A 5313-nucleotide genomic window follows, 5' to 3' on the forward strand; every position below is an offset into this window, starting at 1 on the left:
AGTGGAGCTGTAAGTTGGTGCAGTTCTAAACAAAGCGTCGTGGCGGGATCTACATGTGAAGCGGAGTACATAGCTGCTTCGGAAGCAGCAAATGAAGGAGTCTGGATGAAGGAGTTCATTTCCGATCTAGGTGTCATACCTAGTGCATCGGGACCAATGAAAATCTTCTGTGACAATACTAGTGCACTTGCCTTGGCAAAGGAATCCAGATTTCACAAGAGGACCAAGCACATCAAGAGACGCTTCAATTCCATTCGGGACCAAGTCCAAGTGGGAGACATAGAGATTTGCAAGATACATACGGATCTGAATATTGCAGACCCGTTGACTAAGCCACTCTCACGAGCAAAACATGATCAGCACCAAGACTCCATGGGTGTTAGAATCATTACTATGTAATCTAGATTATTGACTCTAGTGCAAGTGGGAGACTGAAGGAAATATGCCCTAGAGGCAATAATAAAGTTATTATTTATTTCCTCATATCATGATAAATGTTTATTATTCATGCTAGAATTGTATTAACCGGAAACATGATACATGTGTGAATACATAGACAAACATATAGTCACTAGTATGCCACTACTTGACTAGCTCATTAATCAAAGATGGTTATGTTTCCTAACCATAGACATGTGTTGTCATTTGATTAATGGTATCACATCATTAGGAGAATGATGTGATTGACATGACCCATTCCGTTAGCCTAGCACTTGATCGTTTAGTATATTGCTATTGCTTTCTTCATGACTTATACATGTTCCTGTAACTATGAGAATTATGCAACTCCCGTTTACCGGAGGAACACTTTGGGTACTACCAAACGTCACAACGTAACTGGGTGATTATAAAGGAGTACTATAGGTGTCTCCGAAGGTACATGTTGAGTTGGCGTATTTCGAGATTAGGTTTTGTCACTCCAATTGTCGGAGAGGTATCTCTGGGCCCTCTTGGTAATGCACATCATTATAAGCCTTGCAAGCAATGTGACCAAATGAGTTGGTTACGGGATGATGCATTACGGAACGAGTAAAGAGACTTGCCGGTAACGAGATTGAACTAGGTATTTGATACCGACGATCAAATCTCGGGCAAGTAACATACCGATACAAAGGGAACAACGTATGTTGTTATGCGGTTTGACCGATAAAGATCTTCGTAGAATATGTAGGAACCAATATGGGCATCCGGGTTCCGCTATTGGTTATTGACCGAGAATAGTTCTAGGTCATGTCTACATAGTTCTCGAACCCGTAGGGTCCGCACGCTTAACGTTCCGATGACAGTTTTATTATGAGTTTATAAGTTTTGATGTACCGAAGTTTGTTCGGAGTTCCGGATGTGATCACGAACATGACGAGGAGTCTCGAAATGGTCGAGACATAAAGATTGATATATTGGAAGCCTATGTTTGGACATCGAAAAGGTTCCGGGTGAAATCGAGATTTTACCGGAACACCGAGGGGGTTACCGGAACCCTCCCGAGGGTTAATGGGCCTTAGTGGGCCATGAGGGAGAAGAGGAGGGCCGGCCAGGGCAGGCCGCGCCCCCCCTCCCCCCTAGTCCGAATAGGACAAGGAAGGGTTGCTGCGCCCCCCTTTCCTCTTTCCCCTCCCCCCTTTCCTTCTCCACCAAGGCAAGAGGGGGGAGTCCTACTCCCGGTGGGAGTAGGACTCCTCCAGGCGCACCCCAAGGGGGCCGTCCGCACCTCCCCCTCCCTCCTTTATATACGGGGGCAGGGGGCACCCCAAAACACACAAGTTGATCTACGGATCGTTCCTTAGCCGTGTGCGGTGCCCCCTTCCACCATATTCCACCTCGGTCATATCGTCGCGGAGTTTAGGCGAAGCCCTGCGCCGGTAGAGCATCATCATCCTCACCACGCCGTCGTGCTGACGGAACTCATCCCCGAAGCTTTGCTGGATCGGAGCCCGGGGATCGTCAGCGAGCTGAACGTGTGCTGAACTCGGAGGTGCCGTACGTTCGGTGCTTGGATCGGTCGGATCGTGAAGACATACGACTACATCAACCGCGTTGTGCTAACGCTTCCGCTTACGGTCTACGAGGGTATGTGGACAACACTCTCCCCTCTCATTGCTATGGCATCACCATGATCTTGCGTGTACGTAGGAAATTTTTTGAAATTACTACGTTCCCCAACATAACCCACTTCCTATGAATAGGGATTTTGTGAGCAAACAAATTATGGGAACAATAATCAACTAGCATAGGAAGGTACAACAAGCATAGCTTCAAGATTTTCAACACATTGAGAGGAAACTTGACATTATTGCAATTCCTACAAGCATATATTACTCCCTCATAATAATTTTCAGTAGCATCATGAATGAATTCAACAATATAACCAGCACCTAAATCATTCTTTTTATGATCTACAAGCATAGAAAATTTACTACTCTCCGCATAAGCAAAATTCTTCTCATTCGGAATGGTGGGAGTATCATAAAAGACTTGAACACTCAATTGTTTCCACATTAAAAGAGTAATATTCAGAAAAAGGGTAATCATAATCACGACAAGATTTGTAAATATAATCATCACTACTTTTTATAGCATAAGTTTCATCACAATAATCATCATAAGTAGCAACTTCATTCTCATCATAATCGATTGAAACCTCTCCCAAGATAGTTGAATCACTAAATAAAGTTGACACTCTTCCAAATACACTTTCATATTCATCACAATAAGATTCAACATCCTCCAAAATAGTGGGATCAATACTACATAAAGTTGACACTCTTCCAAACCCACGTTTATCAATATAATCATCATGAATAGGAGGCATGCTTTCATCAAAATAAATTTGCTCATCAAAACTTAGGGGACAAAAAATATCATCCTCATCAAACATAGCTTCCCCAAGCTTGTGGCTTTTCATATCATTAGCATCATGAATATTCAAGGAATTCATACTGACAACATTGCAATCATGCTCATCATTCACATATTTAGTACCATGCATTTTAATGCATTCTTCTTCTAGAAGTTGAGCACAATTTTCCTTTCCATCATACTCACTAAAGATATTAAAAAGACGAAGCGTATGAGACAAACTTAACTTCATTTTTTGTAGTTTTCTTTTATAAACTAAACTAGTGATAAAACAAGAAACAAAAAGATTCGATTGCAAGATCTAAACATATACCTTCAAGCGCTAACCTCCCCCGCAACGGCGCCAGAAAAGAGCTTGATGTCTACTACGCAACCTTCTTCTTGTAGACGTTGTTGGGCCTACAAGTGCACAGGTTTGTAGGACAGTAGCAAATTTCCCTCAAGTGGATGACCTAAGGTTTATCAATCCGTAGGAGATGTAGGATGAAGATGGTCTCTCTCAAACAACCCTGCAACCAAATAACAAAGAGTCTCTTGTGTCCCCAACACACCCAATACAATGGTAAATTGTATAGGTGCACTAGTTCGGCGAAGAGATGGTGATACAAGTGCAATATGGATGGTAGATAAAGGTATTTGTAATCTGAAATTATAAAAACAGCAAGGTAACTAATGATAAAAGTGAGAGTAAATGGTATTGCAATGATAGGAAACAAGGCCTAGGGTTCATACTTTCACTAGTGCAAGTTCTCTCAACAATAATAACATAGATAGATCATATAACAATCCCTCAACATGCAACAAAGAGTCACTCCAAAGACACTAATAGCAGAGAACGAACGAAGAGATTATGGTAGGGTACAAAACCACCTCAAAGTTATTCTTTCGGATCAATCTATTCAAGAGTTCGTACTGGAATAACACCTTAAGACACAAATCAACCAAAACCCTAATGTCACCTAGATACTCCATTGTCACCTCAAGTATCCGTGGGCATGATTATACGATATGCATCACACAATCTCAGATTCATCTATTCAACCAACACAAAGAACTTCAAAGAGTGCCCCAAAGTTTCTACCGGAGAGTCAAGAATGTGCGCCAACCCCTATGCATAGGTTCTTGGGCGGAACCCGCGAGTTGGTCACCAAAACATACATCAAGAGGCACATGATATCCCATTGTCACCACAGATAAGCACGGCAAGACATACATCAAGTGTTCTCATAAAAGACTCAATCCGATAAGATAACTTCAAAGGGGAAACTCAATTCATCACAAGAGAGTAGAGGGGGAGAAACATCATAAAATCCAACTACAATAGCAAAGCTCGGGATACATCAAGATCGTGCCGTAGAGGGAACACGAGAGAGAACACGAGAGAGAGAGAGAGAGAGAGAGATCAAACACATAGCTACTGGTACATACCCTCAGCCCCGAGGGTGAACTACTCCCTCCTCGTCATGAAGAGCGCCGGGATGATGAAGATGGCCACCAGTGATGGGTTCCCCCTCCGCAGGGTGCCAGAACGGGCTGCCAAGATGATTTTGGTGGCTACAGAGGTTTGCGGCGGCGGAACTCCCGATCTATCTTGATTTTCGATGTTTTTAGGGTACATAGGCTTATATAGGCGAAAGAAGTCGGTCGGGAGGTGCTCGAGGGGTCCACGAGACAGGGGGTCGTGCCCTGTAGGGGGGGCTATCTCCTGGGCTCCTCGAGGATCTTCCGACTTGGTCTCTAAGCCTCCAGGATGATATTCTTCCAAAAAAACACGATGCCGAAGGTTTCATTCCGTTTGGACTCCGGTTGATATTCCTTTTCTTCGAAATACTGAAACAGGCAATAAAACAACAATATGGGTTGGGCCTCCGGTTAATAGGTTAGTCCCAAAAGTAATATAAAAGTATATAATAAAGTCCATAATCATTCAAAACAGGTAATAATATAGCATGAATGCTTCATAAATTATAGATACGTTGGAGACGTATCAGCGCGCCCTAGGGGGCGCCCCCCACCCTCGTGGACAGGGTGTGGGCCCCCTGACGTTGATTCTTTCGCCAGTACTTTTTATTAATTCCAAAAATGACTTTCATGGAGTTTCAAGACTTTTGGAGTTGTGCAGAATAGGTCTCTAATATTTTCACCTTTTCTAGCCCAGAATTCCAGATGCCGGCATTCGCCCTCTTCATGTAAACCTTGTAAAATAAGAGAGAATAGGCATAAGTATTGTGACATAACGTGTAATAACAGCCCATAATGCAATAAATATCAATATAAAAGCATGATGCAAAATGGACGTATCAACTGTGTGTGTGTAATAGTGTGTGTTTGTGTGTGAGGGCTACCATGGCGCGTGCAGCAGGGGGCGGTTGATCTTACAGCGGGGCGACGGCCGGCAATGCAAGGCGACGGGGGGGGCGACGTACGGGGACGGGCCGGGGGCAGCACGCACGCGAT

This window comes from Triticum aestivum, chromosome 7B (assembly GCF_018294505.1).
Source record: "Triticum aestivum cultivar Chinese Spring chromosome 7B, IWGSC CS RefSeq v2.1, whole genome shotgun sequence".
Taxonomy (NCBI): Eukaryota; Viridiplantae; Streptophyta; class Magnoliopsida; order Poales; family Poaceae; genus Triticum; species Triticum aestivum.